The following is a 17,500-nucleotide window of genomic DNA, read 5'->3' on the forward strand; positions in this document are numbered from 1 at the left end:
TTTGAATAGAAAGCCCTGCGATTCAGTGTACGGGCTTTCTCGTGCTGTTTAATGGTTCTTGTAACCCAAATCCTACACTGGCCTCAAGTGCCCCCCCATTTCACAGCATTTTTCAGCTGATTTCAAATGTACCTAAAGGAGAAGCATTATTGAAGACCATCAATTACCAAGAGCTTTTCGTGGTCACTTTTAATGACCACAGAGAGCTATGACCTCGGTTTTACATCTCATCCAAAAGACAGCGCCTTTTTACCACACAGCGTCTCCGTCACTATACTGGGGCATTGGGACCCGCACAGACCTCAGGGTGAGCGCCCCACCGCTGGCTCCATTAACACCGCTTCCAGCTGTAAGCTTTGCTTTTCCCTGTAGGTCACTCTCATCCGTGTACTGACCTGGCTCACAGCTTCTAAGCTTCAGTGGGTTTTCAGTTGCGAGTTGAAAGGGGATGCAAGTGATGGAGCCGCTCGCTGCAAAAGCCACTGCATTGGCCGGGAATCGAACCCGGGCCTCCCGCGTGGCAGGCGAGAATTCTACCACTGAACCACCAATGCACGCTGCAAGGGTCTACAAAAAAGACGCTTTTTTACCACTCTGTGCTGGATGTTGGGTCCCAAGGGAACTTCTGGACGAGTGAGAATTTTCTGCTATCAAAATTTGGTTTCGGAGACTTTTGGCAGCCTACAGATGCAGCCATTCAAAATGCGCGGGCGATACCGCATTATTTTGCGGTACGCTGTACGCAGTCTACCGCAAGCTACCGGTAAATACCGCGAGTTACCGTAAATTCTCCTATAATACGACAAGCAAAATAATAGTATCCGGAATTTCCGCAAGGTGGAGCTAATAAAGCTCAACCTCTCATGTTTGAGCTGTGGCCATCAAAGTCTTTAACGAAGATATTACTAATAGTATTAATAATGAATGACCTTGGACAAGCTGTAAGTGTAAACTCAAAGTATTGCCCTGGTCAACATTCTTTTTTTCATTGACCGTCTTTGTAAAAGTAACACCACAGCATTTCGCAATCACGCATTTGTTTCCAATCATGCAAAGTACAGTAATTTTTGAGAATCGATTCACCATGCCTTTCACATGCTCATAAAAGAGATTGATTTAGGAACATAAACATATTACCATATGAAAACTGTACTGTATACAGTATGTATATGTATATTTAATGTCTTAACTGTGCCCGTTTAAGTATTGAATATTCATATCTAATTTTACCACTGAAGGGAAATCTTAGTAGCTGAGGATAAAAAGAATAGGAGCATACTGCAACGCGTGTGAAGGCCATAAACGATATTAATTTTGGAACATAAACATACAGTATATGGCTGGTCTCGGTACTTTAAAGAAAACATACACGAAACATGGTTTCATTATGACCAGAATCGGTCTTGAGATATTTTTAACTTGATTTACAGTATTTGAGAAGTATGTCTTAACACCGATACTACAGTGCTTAAGTACTGCTCACGTATATGTTTCTAGGTTTATATTATGCATTTCATACGGTCAAATTACTTTTGAGCAACTAATAAGAAGCCCAAAACGGTATGCGTTTTAGTTTCGTTTTGTGCTGGGACCCGTGGATTGATTAGAGATATCAAGTACATACAAGTCATTTTTTAAATGTTGTAGTTCGTCTTGAAAAAATGTTACGAGTACATCATCCATCAACAATTACACAGGTTCTGTTTTCATATTGCGGATTTTGGTTACGTAATATTATTTTCTAGATTTCACGTTGTGAATATATGATTTGGGCAAAAAGAGCCGCAAAGAAGTACATTATGGGTTGTTGTTGTTTTTTTTGCAGTTTTATCTAGAACAAGCGATGCTTAAACCTTTGTCTGATTCTTGTGAAACTATCCACACGACAGTTACAGTACCTAGGAGTTGACTTCAGTGATGTCACTGATGGGATGTTTCTAAAAATCCATCCTCTGTAAAACGTCTTCTCTAGTTGTCCTGCATATGTATTCGCTAATGAAGCTGTGTGTTCTGAGCCTGGATCTCTACATTTCTGTATGAACCAGCTTAGAGGGCTAAAGACAGCTTGTGTTTAAATTGAGTGTAAGGCAATTTATGCTTCTAAAGTCATGGTCAGCATTTATTATTGTACTGTGCTGTAAACTTGTTCTGTGCCTAGTCACATTATTTTATAGCGTTTTTATAGTGTTATCAAATCCGGTGGTGCTGTGTGTTAGTTTCCTGACTCCCATGTCACATGGTCTGTGATTGAAACCTGTGAAACCGGTTTAATTCGTCACAGCCAGCACTCCGGCAGAGAGGGGGTTGTACTCGTAAAGTAGAAGAAGGCGAGATTTCCAGCGAAAGACACCTCCCCCCCACCCTCATACGATTCGCATTGTAATTACACATTGTAATTGTATTACACATTGTACACATGCTTAAAAGAGAAGAGAGAAAACGCAAGCCTTCTTCAGGTGTGAGGGTCTTCTGCTCAGAATGAAACGCTAAAATGTAATGTAGGCTCTGAATGGGTTCAATTATGATTTGGGCTTGATTAAGGTCACTGCCTTTCATCTAAAACCCTACTTGAATCCTTCGAAACTAAAAATCAGTGTTTGTGAGTTCTAAATAAAGAGGTATCCAGGTAACAGTGAAACGGGCGGACAGTCTGGGGAGATCGCCCGTTTTCCATGTAAATAGTTCCCTGGTTCCGCACCCCTTGGTGTTTCTCTCGCTCTCTCTCGGGTCACCTGATCATTAGCTCAAAAGATTTCAGTGCTTTGTGTATATTCTAATGGTAGTGGGGGCAGGGTGTGAGCGAACAGGTTTGGTTGAAATTGCATTGGAGATCTATGTTCTTCACACCTGAAACATTTCCTCTGAAAGCATTTTCTTCGCAGTTTAACCGATCTTGTTACAGCATCTTGTTACTAGGAGGAGGCGGTCTTTTCCTCTTGTCTAACAGTTTGTCCACAAACAAAACATTCCTGTTAGACAAAAGGAATTGAAAAAAAACAATTTTGTCAATGAAAACCGGTGTGTGTGTCTCTCCCTGCTGTATGTTCCTCTCACAAACTGCTGAATGAATAAAATAATTTTATTGAAAATGCGTTTGCGATTGTCTGGTATTTAATCTGGTCCCTTTTAACTGTTTTTCGATCTACTGTATTGCTTTGAGATGCCACTTTTAAAGGCGATATGTAAAATAAAGTTTTTTTTATTATTGTTATAGAGAAACATGATCAGATTTTCCCTGGTTCAGAAAAAAGATCTAAAGTGCTACACATGACTTTCTTAATTCGATGTATTTAAAGCAGTGAACTACTGTAGGTGTCACATAACATTCAGAAATACAATCACGTATTTGACAAATAAAAACGATTATAATCTAATCCTTCCACGTTTGATCCCAAAATCCCAAGAAATATAAATCTTGACGGGTAGAAAGCTATGCTGAAAGTTTATTAAGATGCTTAGAAGACAAAGATACTGTATCAATTTATGTTGCATTAGCCTGATTATGATTAAAAAACACATATAATTAAACACGCGTTTGCGATTTAAATCAGAACACGATTTAAATCAATATCGATTCCATATTATATTAGCAGAAAAGCTTAAAACTACCACTTTTTCACACGCTATTTCACATGCTAGTTAAATACTTCGATGCTTAAAATCGTTAGGGAGAAATGGAATACCGGTGTGTATTTTTCCTTTAAAGTGCCGAATCCTGGAATCTGACTGGCTGACACCCCTCTGAAGTGGTTCCATAAAATCTGGTATACGGAAAAGAAAGCGTTGATAAATACAAGTGTCTTTTAATACACTCTTTGCTGTGCTCTTGAGGATCCTTGTGATATTTTAAGCTCTAGTTGAATGATAAGTGTCGCATTTTAAATCATTTTCGTAGTTAGAAATTATGAAACGCCCTGTTAAAAGCAAGGAAGTTTTTATGCCCGTTGAAGTAAAACAAAATGCCTGACAAAGTATGGCTTGGACAGATTCCAAGTGCTTGTACAAATGTGCTAAAGAAATTATACTTTGAGTATACAGCTTGTCTAAAGTCATCCATTATTAATACTATTAGTAATATCTTCAGTAAAGGCTTTGATGCATAAATATTTATGATAAAGGTAGGCTGTGTACTTTTGTCCAACTGAGCAATCTTGCTTTCATAAAATATACCAACATTTTAATGACTGATGATTAACATGCTGTAATACACAGTTCAAAATTAAAGGCTCAAATGCTGTACATGAGAGGTTAAGCTCCCCCTGGCGGTTTTACAAGGCGACGCCGGATAGTTAACCACGTGACACCACGTTAACTGCGTCATACCGCGTGATACTGTGACACGCCCACCGGGGTATGCCGCGAAATACCTCACGCATTTTGAATGGCTGCATCTGTAGTTCACTGTTTTAAATACATCTAATTAAGAAAGTTAGGTGTTAGCATAAACTATTAGCAATCAATAATATTAAATTAAAGTTAAATACAAAACTAAAGAAAAAATAGGGTTAAATATAATTCAAAATATTTTGCTAACAATGTTAACTGTTTATGAATAATAAAATGTATTAACTAAGGAGTAGGATGGCACAGTTGTTAGTATGTTTTTTGTTTTGTTTCTTTTTCATAAATACAACAGTAGTACCTGATGTCTGAAGTGGAAATCTAATAAGTAAATTGATTCTTAAAAATGTAGAGAGCTTTGAAAAAAATATATTGGTGCTTTTAGATAATATATTTCAAGGATGTAACTGCTGTGCTACAGTACGTGCAGAATTTTAGAAATCAGTTTGTCAACAAAGTACACTGTTTAGGTTAGTTTAGAAGACAATGTACCAAAACAATATATGCTGTCTGGGTCATTAGAATTAGCTGAAAGTAACTGATAAGCTTTGAATAACAAATCTAGTTTTTCTTCTCTCGCTCTATGATGTAATCTGTTTTCTCTTAGAGAAAGGGGAAGTTTTAGAAGGGACCAAGTGCTGAACTTTTTTACAGCGCAACGTCTTATAAAAACCCTGTTCTGCTTGTAACAAATTGAGTCTCTGGTTGCACTTTGCGAAGTGGTAGCAGGGCTCCCAATATTGCAATATTGAAATAAAGACCTTACTCAGGTGAGAACTCTCTCTTGTGGCTTCCTTGATAGTTATATTTCCATGACATGTCTCAGTGGCTTTCAAAATTAAATTATGCATGCAAACCTGTGAACTAGAAAGATAACTAAGATACCCATCCATTTATTATGGTGGTGAAGTGGTTAGCATTGCTGTCTTGCAGTACTGGGGTCCTAGGATCAATTCCTGCCATCCTGTGTGTGGGGGTTTTACATGTTCTCTCTGGGTTACATGGTTTTTCTCCATATGTGTGATATGACTCCCTCTCGCACTCCGAAACATACTGGTAAGTTAATTGGTTTATGGGAAAACTGGCCCTGGTGTGTGTGTGTTTGTGTCTGTTGTCCTGTGATGGACTGGCGCTATGTCCAGGGTCCGTTGCTTACTGGGATAGGCTCCAAATCCTCTGTACTGGATAAAGAGATTAGAAATGGATGGAAGTAAAGGCACTGTGTGGATGGAACTATACACAGTGTTAGAAACCCACGATGAAATGGCAGCATCTCACTGAGAATAAAATATTTTATAGTGCTGGCTTAAGGAAACAGCCTTTCCACCTCTCTTGCACATCAGTATCCATACCTAGTTATTTAAACAAATTGCCTCTAATTATAAACATCTTAATATGCTGGCTCTGTGGATCCGCATCAGCTATGTTTGCCCATTCCTTCAATTCATGTGCATCCAACACACAGTTCAATGCCAGCAACTACACATAATCTAAAATACAATCCTTATTTCAGTATCTATGTAAACATATAGTCTGTTAACTTCATCATCTTCATCAAAAGTATGCCTAACCCCATTAGGAAGTGTTCTTGTTATAAGTGTATTCCTCAGCTTTCCCCAAATTATCTTCTTCTTGCCAACATCTCTAGTCTTTTATCCTGCAATAACTCAGCCAACACTTAAATCTCCAAAAGCTGCTTGTGTTAATTTCTTTAAATCACAAATATCATGTGTAAATACTGGCCATGTAATACTCTGCATTGTGGAATAATAGTTTATTTTAAAGGGAACTAGAGAAATCAAGAAAGGCTTTTTTTCTAGAATTAATAAATGCACATCCTGTTCACTGGTGAAATTAAATCCACACTGAGCAATCTTCAATATGTTCAGAATATGACAGCAAGAATCCTATCAGGGATGCATTACACCTGTTTTCAAGTCCTTGCACTGGTTACCTATCAGATTTCGAGTCAACTTCAAAATCCTTATCCTCCTTATACAGATGCAGCCATTCAAAGTGCGCGTTACAGACACGTACCGCAGGTGGCGTCGCTCAGTGTGACGCAAGATGAAGCGTGGCACCGCAGTACGTGATTGGTTGACCAACAGGGGCACTCGTGGTTCGTTGGTTTGTCATAGAAAGACTTACAGTACAGTAAACGTCTTTGCTGTGCCCGTTGTAGATATTGAATTTTACCACTGAAGGGAAATCTTAGTAGCTGAGCATAAAAAGAATAGGAGCATACTGTAACGCGTGTGAAGGCCATAAATGATATTAATTTTGGAACATAGACATACAGTATATAGCTTTTCTTGGTACTTTAAAGAAAAAAATACACACCAGTATTCCATTTCTCCCTAACGATTTTAAGCATCGAAGTATTTAACTAGCATGTGAAATAGCGTGTGAAAAAGTGGTAGTTTTAAGCTTTTCTGCTAATATAATATGGAATCGCGTATCTAAAGAATTTAATAACGGTATTCGTGTGCTGCGACAGGGCTGTGTAGGGCTGTTTCGCCTGCTTGTCCATCCGTGCTGTCTTGTAGCCGACTGGTTTAGGTGCGTGACTACTAGCTGGCAGGTTGTGTGTTTGAATCCAGCTGGTGCTAGACTTTTCTTTTAACAAACATTTCTTCGAAAAAGCGATATTCTGGACAATCAATTGACTTTTATATTTCAAAATATCGCAACATGATCGATATTTGCGATATTTTGAACATATCTTCCCTTCTGACAGTGGCTCCTGCTTCTATTGTGTGTGTGTGTGCAACAGCGTAAATTTTTATAGAGAAATGGAGGCTGGACAGTATGCGTTACAATATAAACATTTATATTGATTTAAATCGTGTTCTGATTTAAATCGCAAACGCGTGTTTAATTATATGTGTTTTTTAATCATAATCAGGCTAATGCAACATAAATTGATACAGTATCTTTGTCTTCTAAGTATCTTAATAAACTTTCAGCATAGCTTTCTACCCGTCAAGATTTATATTTCTTGGGATTTTGGGATCAAATGTGGAAGGATTAGATTATAATCGTTTTTATTTGTCAAATACGTGATTGTATTTCTGAATGTAATATGACACCTACAGTAGTTCACTGCTTTAAATACATCGAATTAAGAAAGTTATGTGTAGCACTTTAGAACTTTTTTCTGAACCAGGGAAAATCTGATCATGTTTCTCTATAACAATAATAAAAAACTTTATTTTACATATCGCCTTTAAAAGTGGCATCTCAAAGCAATACAGTAGATCGAAAAACAGTTAAAAGGGACCAAATTAAATACCAGACAATCGCAAACGCGTTTTCAATAAAATTATTTTATTCATTCAGCAGTTTGTGAGAGGGACATCCAGCAGGGAGAGACACACACACCGGTTTTCATTGACAAAATTGTTTTTTTTCAATTCCTCTTGTCTAACAGGAATGTTTTGTTTGTGGACAGACTGTTAGACAAGAGGAAAAGACCGCCTCCTCCTACGAAGCATTAATCGCGTATCTAAGGAAAATTGCAGTATACCTTTGTTCATGCACATCATTATACAGTACAGTATCTCAATTTGTATTTCGATTAAAAAAAATCGTTTGCCCAGCCACTACTGTTGTTATTGTTTTTATCCTGTAAAGCGTTTCCTTTTTCTGCGTTTTCCATTTCCTTTTTCTGATCACTCGCTTTCTGGATACACATCTCACCTGTCCTGTTCTTTGTTTTCCTGGTTTGCTGATTATGCCTGCTGCGGTCCACTCCTACCCTCACACCTAAAGAATACTATTTTAAATTTCTTGGCGCAGTTCATTAACCCTTGTATGTGCTGTCCGTGCCGAAAATGCAATTAAAAAAAAGTCAAAAAATGCGCTCAAAATACAATTTATAGCTTAATAAGATACACTCCACAGGCAAATTTAATTGTGTGTTAGTTTCCTGACTCCCATTATTTAAACTGCGACACTGATCATTCATCTCTAAATAAACTTTATTTTATATAGCGTTTTATGCGAATAGGTAATTAGATTGCTCATAAACCTAATCGCTTTTTCTACATAAACACAGCGTGATTGCTCTCTGAAAATGCTTTTCCTTTATTTTTAAAGTAGGCTCAGATTTCAACTATAGATCGTATTATTATAAACTTTCTTGGAAAAATGTATTTTATGTAAACCATGTTTGCTATTAATTTATTTAGGGCTACAATACGTTCATTGTCTTCCAATCGAGTCGAGTTGACATTGGAAGCCTGCCACACCCGGACTGTTAAACCAACGCATTAGCACGTCAAAGCCCGTATTGGTATTGAGCCAGTATTGTCTTTAGTATTCCCCCCCTCTCCCCTCAATTCAATTCAATTCAAGGTGTTTTATTTGCATGACAGATGGGTACAAGCAGTGTTGGGTATGTATGTTGTAATGCTTTCGGCAGACAGGCACTGTGTAAGAGCCGGCGCACCAGAGGAGCGCACTGAGGGAGCGTCTGCATTTATAACTTAGTTTTTAAAATTAGTCAAGCAATATGAAGCATCTCCTTTTACGTTTAAGTCCCTTAAATACATTGAGCCAGCCACTACTGTTGTTATTGTAGTGGTTTGTCATCACTTAAGATTGCTTTTGATACCATCCTTACACAAAGCAGAAGGGAGATCTTAGTGCCTAAGCATAAAAAGAATAGGAGCATACTGCAACGCGTGTGAAGTCCATAAACGATATTAATTTTGGAACTTAAACATACAGTATATGGCTGGTCTCGGTACTTTAAAGAAAACATACACACCAGTATTCCATTTCTCCCTAAACATTTTAAGCATCGAAGTCTTTAACTAACGCGATACCGGAGTCAACAAGCATACTTTTAGAATTTGATTAAAAGGGAATATAATATGGAATCGCATATCTCAAGAAATTAATAACGATATAATTATATTCATGTTGCAAAAGAACTGCAACGGACATAAAAACTCCCTTGCTTTTAACAGAGCGTTCCATAATTTCTAACTACGAAAATGCCAGGTGAAAGGATTTGTAAACATATTTTGTTAAAGCGAGTCAGTTTTTTCCGCAACACATAAAAGACATTTTTCCAAGAAAGTTTAGCCTTTGTCACTAATGAAACCACTAAATAAAGACATAAATCTAGAAATCTTAAGATTTGTTTTATTTAATGTTGGTAGCGGGATGAACTGTCAGAGTGTATATTTTGTCGCAGAGTTGCTGCAAGATGTTAACAGTGAAAAAGGTATTTAGAAATGAGTTATTTCAAGATGAAAATTTTCAGAATAATTGCAAATCTAGCAGGATAGAGAAAGCACAGAAAACTGGCAGTTAGATTGATCAGACTAGTATGAAAAGTCATTTAGCAAAGGGAATGAGAAGAGTGACAAACTAGTATACTTTAGATCTTTTTAAATCTGATCATGTTTCCCTATAACAATAATAAAAAACTTTATTTGATATATCACCATTAAAGGTGGCATCTCAAAGCAATACAGTAGATGTAAAAACAGATAAAAGGACCACAGATTACAAAGTAAATGCATATAAGAAAGACAAGCAGTTAGAGGTGCTACCAAAATTAGAAAATGAAGCAGATACAGACACTAAGTCTTCTGAAAAGAAAGGTTCTGAGGTTAGATTTAAACTGGCCCTGGTGTGTGTGTGTTTGTGTCTGTCTGTCCTGTGATGGACTGGCGCTATGTCCAGGGTGTATTCTGCCTTGTGTCCGTCGCTTACTGGGATAGGCTCCAAATCCTCTGTACTGGATAAAGAGATTAGAAATGGATGGAAGTAAAGGCACTGTGTGGATGGAACTATACACAGTGTTAGAAACCCACTATGAAATGGCAGCATCTCACTGAGAATAAAACATTTTATAGGGCTGGCTTAAGGAAACAGCCTTTCCACCTCTCTTGCACATCAGTATCCATACCTAGTTATTTAAACAAATTGCCTCTAATTATAAACATCTTAATATGCTGGCTCTGTGGATCCGCATCAGCTATGTTTGCCCATTCCTTCAATTCATGTGCATCCAACACACAGTTCAAAGCTAGCAACTACACAAAATCTAAAATATGAGCTCTACTTGCCACTTACAATACCAACAGTACCAGCTAACTTTAGTAGTGACATTTTCATGGATCTTTTTAACAATAAAATTTACAACATCAGACTTCAGACACAATTAAACAGGGCTCAAAAAAGTCTGGTACAAACATTTTCAGCATGGAATAAACCTTTACTTTAATGGTATAAACCTTAAATGGATTCATATTCTCAATAAGATTTGGTGCTCAGTAACATGACTTAGAAAATGACAGAAGACATACGTATCATGCTTATCCTTCTATTTTTCATAATTGTAAACTCCTTAAGGCAGTTACATTTTCTCTGTTCTGACCTGGAGTTACAGAGAAATTTAAATTCTAATAAGAGATTTGTAATGAGGAAAGTCATACCAATCACTCATACCAGGATTTGCAATCACAATACAAATACTTTCTTTCTGTATGTGTTTATTTTGCAGTTTGAGTCTATGGCATTCCTTTGGGGGTCTATACTCCAAGGCATGACTTTTTTATGGGAGCATGACATTTTTTTAAAGTCTTTTAATGCAAGCTTCATATAAACCCTTAGCAGTGGTTACTGTCTGGAGCAGGTACTTGAATGGCACAGATTCATTGAAATGATTCAATTTCTTTTGAAAATATTTGGGATAATACATATTCCAGAAATCACAGCCGTTGAATTATCCAGAAATTAATTTCTCTCAGGGTGTATTTAACCCCTCATGGATGGCATTGTATGAAATGAGTTTGAAGTTCCCCATTTGCCTCTATTATGAGATGCTGTGGACACTATTTTATACATTTTAGGAGTGTCCATAGGAAGGTATGTTCTAGAAAGAGTGAACTTCTGTTTTGCCATTATTTTTAATAGGGGCGTTACATGTTTACACTTGGTGCTCCTACTAGAGGAGAGGATATGATTAATCTAGGCTTATCACAGAAACTGAAACACATCTGGTTGGTGAGTCTACTGTGGGTAAAATGTTACTGGTACCGCATGTTGTAAAGCTCGGTATTTTCTCTCTTGGCCTGACTTTTTTTAATGTCTGAGTGTTAGAATCCATGTTGTTGCTGGTAAGGGAATGGTAGGTGCTGTGATTGACACAGTCAAAGCCTTGTACAGAGATACCATTGTAGCTGTTTGACAGTATTTTAGATGCCCTTAGTTAAAAGCATGGGAGGAAGTACTGCCAAGGGAAGGGGGGGGAGCAAGGATTTTTTCTTTGATTTTGTGAGGTTATTTTTTGTTATATTGTGTTTCAGAAAGCAAGAAAATAAGATTTACTGTATGATAAAAAGAGAAAGAGCTGGAGTAGATCCTCAGATCAGTTTGCTACCAGCAATCAAACAAAAAAATGGAAAGAATTGTCTCCTCCTGATTGGAACCTTTCTTACTGTCTTATTATAATTTATCAGGCTACCTTTTAATTTCCACTGAGAGAAGGAAGTCACTTGTCATGCAGCTATTTTATTCTTCATTGCACAATATGCTCTAAGTTAGCAAATGAAACATGAAATAAATCAAGAATACGATTAACATGAATGTATAAACATCCAAACTATACTTTATCACATTTAATTATTGGGTTAGCTTTTTATTGAGCCAAAATGTTATAAATGTGTGAACGTCTGTAAAATGGAAATATTTATATTTTTCTCTTTTCTGTTACCTGCCTGACAGCATTTTGTATCCCATTCAGTATATTACTGAAAAATATTAGACCCAACCTAAAGAATTCATGGGGGTAGTGGGACACAGTACTGCAAAGAGTCTCCTAAAGGGACAGAGCTATTAGTACTTATGTGTTTGAGTCTGGAGAATATAGTAAACTCTAAACATTAAGGGAATGCATGGAATCGGAAAATATAAATTGCATAGTACACAAGACTTAACTGGTTTTATTCTAGGAAAGCAGACAAGACTGAGTCATGGGACTCAGAGGATCCAAGGCTAGACTGAGTATAATAGGCTTCGGGCTTCAATTGTGACATCTACTGTAAATTACAAAAATGTTAAAAGTAAACAAAATAAAGTAACTAGAATGTGGTCTGAAATCACCCCTTTAGACACCCCTTTTACTTCACTGGAGTCAGATATGAAAGGCAATAGTCTCCCGTTCTGTCTGCTGTGTGTTGCAGAAGAGGGACTCCCTGCAGCTGAAAGGGGCAGAGTAACTTGCATGCCCTCTAGTACAGTTTACACATGCACGACTTTAAAAGCTAGCAAGACAGGTTTCGATTCACATTAGCTGGCGAGCCTTGTTAAAAAACGAATGATAATGTAACATGCCACTGTTCATGAACAAAGTTATACTGAGATTTCCTAAGATACGTGATTAAAAAATAAATAAATAAAAATTTGAATCTCCTGCGGAACACATTCCATAAGAATCAGCGGTTTTACAGTATATATCGCCTTTAAAGGTGGCTTCTCAAAACGCTTTACGGGATAAAAACAACCAGAACAGCAGCAACAACAATATTGTATTTCGTTGCATTTTGAAAACCAAGTAATAACTTAACTATACAGTACGTGCAAACGTTTCGTATGTTGCTGTCGTGAATGCCTGCGTACCCATAAGTATTTTATTTGCCTTGAGTCTGTCTACAGTATCTCTGTCCCACTACCCCCCTCTCTCCCTCAATTCAATTCAATTCAAGGTGTTTTATTTGCATGACAGATGGGTACAATTCTTGTTGGGAATGTATACTTTGATATTTACACCCGGCGCGGCACCGAGGGAGCGTCTGCATTTATAACTTGGTTTTTAAAATTAGTCAAGCAATATGAAGCATCTCCTTTAACTTTTAAGTCCCTTAAATACATTGAGCACAGCTTTCTCACCATCCTTACACAAAGCAGAAACTGTCCGATGACTCACAGTACAAGTGGAAAGATTACAGATTTTAATCGTCTTTAATTTTGTCTTTAATTTTGCCTGTGGAGTGTATCTTATTAAGCTATAAATTGTATTTTGAGCGCGTTTTTTGACTTTTTTTTAATTGCATTTTCGGCGCGGACAGCACATACAAGGGTTAATGAACTGCGCCAAGAAATTTAAAATAGTATTCTTTAGGTGTGAGGGTAGGAGTGGACCGCAGCAGGCATAATCAGCAAACCAGGAAAACAAAGAACAGGACAGGTGAGATGTGTATCCAGAAAGCGAGTGATCAGAAAAAGGAAATGGAAAACGCAGAAAAAGGAAACGCTTTACAGGATAAAAACAATAACAACAGTAGTGGCTGGGCAAACGATTTTTTTTAATCGAAATACAAATTGAGATACTGTACTGTATAATGATGTGCATGAACAAAGGTATACTGCAATTTTCCTTAGATACGCGATTAATGCTTCGTAGGAGGAGGCGGTCTTTTCCTCTTGTCTAAAAGTCTGTCCACAAACAAAACATTCCTGTTAGACAAGAGGAATTGAAAAAAAACAATTTTGTCAATGAAAACCGGTGTGTGTGTCTCTCCCTGCTGGATGTCCCTCTCACAAACTGCTGAATGAATAAAATAATTTTATTGAAAACGCGTTTGCGATTGTCTGGTATTTAATTTGGTCCCTTTTAACTGTTTTTCGATCTACTGTATTGCTTTGAGATGCCACTTTTAAAGGCGATATGTAAAATAAAGTTTTTTATTATTGTTATAGAGAAACATGATCAGATTTTCCCTGGTTCAGAAAAAAGTTCTAAAGTGCTACACATAACTTTCTTAATTCGATGTATTTAAAGCAGTGAACTACTGTAGGTGTCACATAACATTCAGAAATACAATCACGTATTTGACAAATAAAAACGATTATAATCTAATCCTTCCACATTTGATCCCAAAATCCCAAGAAATATAAATCTTGATGGGTAGAAAGCTATGCTGAAAGTTTATTAAGATACTAAGAAGACAAAGATACTGTATCAATTTATGTTGCATTAGCCTGATTATGATTAAAAAACACATATAATTAAACACGCGTTTGCGATTTAAATCAGAACACGATTTAAATCAATATAAATGTTTATATTGTAACGCATACTGTCCAGCCTCCATTTCTCTATAAAAATTTACTCTGTTGCACACACACACACAATAGAAGCAGGAACCACTGTCAGAAGGGAAGATATGTTCAAAATATCGCAAATATCAATCATGTTGCGATATTTTGAAATATAAAAGTCAATTGATTGTCCATAATATCGCTATTCTATTTTTTCGAAGAAATGTTTGTTAAAAGAAAAGTCTAGTACCAGCTGGATTCGAACACACGACCTGCCAGCTGGTAGTCACTCACCTAGACCAGTCAGCTACAAGATAGCACGCATGAACAGGCAGGCGAAACAGCCCTACACAGCCCTGTCGCAGCACACGAATACCGTTATTAAATTCTTTAGATACGCGATTCCATATTATATTAGCAGAAAAGCTTAAAACTACCACTTTTTCACACGCTATTTCACATGCTAGTTAAATACTTCGATGCTTAAAATCGTTAGGGAGAAATGGAATACTGGTGTGTATTTTTCCTTTAAAGTGCCGATTCCTGGAATCTGACTGGCTGACACCCCTCTGAAGTGGTTCCATAAAATCTGGTATACGGAAAAGAAAGCGTTGATAAATACAAGTGTCTTTTAATACACTCTTTGCTGTGCTCTTGAGGATCCTTGTGATATTTTAAGCTCTAGTTGAATGATAGGTGTCGCATTTTAAATCATTTTCGTAGTTAGAAATTATGAAACGCCCTGTTAAAAGCAAGGAAGTTTTTATGCCCGTTGAAGTAAAACAAAATGCCTGACAAAGTATGGCTTGGACAGATTCCAAGTGCTTGTACAAATGTGCTAAAGAAATTTTACTTTGAGTATACAGCTTGTCCAAAGTCATCCATTATTAATACTATTAGTAATATCTTCAGTAAAGGCTTTGATGCATAAATATTTCTGATAAAGGTAGGTTGTGTACTTTTGTCCAACTGAGCAATCTTGCTTTCATAAAATATACCAACATTTTAATGACTGATGATTAACATGCTGTAATACACAGTTCAAAATTAAAGGCTCAAATGCTGTACATGAGAGGTTAAGCTCCCCCTGGCGGTTTTACAAGGAGACGCCGGATAGTTAACCACGTGACACCACGCTAACTGCGTCATACTGCGTGATACTGCGACACGCCCACCGGGGTATTCCGCGAAATACCTCACTCATTTTGAATGGCTGCATCTGTATACTGTCCTACAACTGTTATTATTGATCACCGAATTATTGTACTTGACATGACTTCATTCAGCCTTTCCTGAACGTCTATGACAGGCAGAGAGAGTGCTGTTTCTGGTGCGATCTTTTGCAGCTGACATTTCACTGTTTTAAACGAACAAGAAATTAGATTGCTCATAAATCAGTTATTCTATATAAACACAGCGTAATTGCCCTCCGAAAATCCTCTTTTTCTTGTTCGTTTTAGAGACCTTGATCGAAACTGATTTTAGATGTCAGAAAGGATTTATTTTCTCTGTATTTCCTACATTGCTTTGTCGAGATTTTAACTTTATATCTAACTTTATATCTAGGCTCAGATTTCAACTATAAATCGTACAGTAATTAATAGCAGTAAATACTGATGTTTTGCGCCCTCTTACTACAAAAATATATGTTTTGTAGTTGGGATTAACTTTATTTCGTACGCGTAGCTACTCCGATTCGGACACCGAACAGTTAAAGATGGCGGCAAATCAGACACCCAGAGGGGGGGCGTCTTCTCGCCTCCATAACTAAAATGCCAAATAGGAGTGGCTTAAGCGACATACACAGTCGTGTAACTGACAGTTTGAGGTAGCCTATCGTGTAAATTTCGCTTTGTTGCTGATAGGTTAAGCTTTCGAAACTCTGCCCCAAAGTCATGTGACTGATTTTTCGCCCTGTTTCGTTGGTTAAACGCAATGATCACAAGCACCACCATGGTAACTGGGATGTGTAGTTTTTAATTCCGTTTGAATTATAACTGTACGTACTGTCTTCATATTTGGCCAGGGCTTTAAAGAGAAGGCGCGCCAAAAAATTTCGGTGCCGTCGTCTCCGCTTTAAAGGTACCCCCGTGCTGGAAGAATTTGACCTCGGAACGTTTGCCCAGCGTAGTTATAGTGGACATAAAAACAAGAGTTTGCTGGCATTATATCCTAGAAGACACAGACCGGCACCAGACCGGTAAATGCTTGATGAACTAGGGATTGGACAGTTTCCAAGTGCTTGTACAATCGATGGAAATGTTCAAATAAATGTGCAAAAGAAATAAACAAAATAATCATTTATTTCTTTATCATATTAGCTAGCTAATATCCTCTCTTTGCTAGTTAGTGGCTGTGTTTCTGCGTTGGGTAGCAACGGGTGACTGTTCTCAGGCGGAAGATGTAAACAGCTTAATTTTCGTGTTAAATAATTTTTAAAAATTAAAATTCATTCTATACAGCAATCACATATTTGGGTACCGTTTCATACAACTTTCATGCTTAAAATGTTTAGGGAGAAATGGAAGACTGGTGTGTATTTTTTCTTTAAACTATCAAGACCAGCCATACACAGTACAGTTTATGTACATACAGTAATGTTTATGTTCCTAAATTAATATCGTTTATGACCTTCAGATGCGTTATGCTCCTCTTCTTTTTATGCTCAGCTACTAAAATTTCCCTTTAGTGGTAAAATTCCATATAAATATTCAAAACTAAGCAGATTGAAATGTGCACAGTAAAGACATTAGATGATTAAATCTTTTCACTACCAACCAATGCACCACGAGTGCCCCTGTCGGTCATTTTGGCCAGCCAATCACTTACCGCGGTGCCCTACGGTGCCCTGCGGGTTGGTTACTGTACCACGGGTTTTTACCGCTCATTTTGAATGGCTGCATCTGTAGGTTGTCTCTCGCAGTGTTCAGGAATTGCATTCCGAAACTGAGTCAGATCAAAAGTTGTAAGAAAAGCACCTATGGTGTCGGTTCGAACAGCTTTATTGATTCGATGTTAAAGGCCGGAAATGGGGCACAAGACACGCGACCGCAAAAAGCGTCGCCATCTGCTTCCAGCTGCAAAATGCCGTTTGCGGACG

The 17,500-nt window shown here is 37.4% G+C and overlaps 1 non-coding gene across 1 annotated transcript; it reads right to left on the bottom strand.

The window, feature by feature from the left end:
* Positions 1-483: 483 nt before the first annotated feature.
* On the bottom strand, positions 484-554 carry trnag-gcc (transfer RNA glycine (anticodon GCC)). Its single transcript has one exon. It is a non-coding gene; the product is annotated as a tRNA-Gly (tRNA).
* Between the last annotated feature and the right edge of the window lie 16,946 nt (positions 555-17,500).

Source organism: Atractosteus spatula, unplaced genomic scaffold (genome assembly GCF_055471065.1).
Source record: "Atractosteus spatula isolate fAtrSpa1 unplaced genomic scaffold, fAtrSpa1.hap1 Scaffold_4, whole genome shotgun sequence".
In the NCBI taxonomy this organism is placed as follows: domain Eukaryota; kingdom Metazoa; phylum Chordata; class Actinopteri; order Semionotiformes; family Lepisosteidae; genus Atractosteus; species Atractosteus spatula.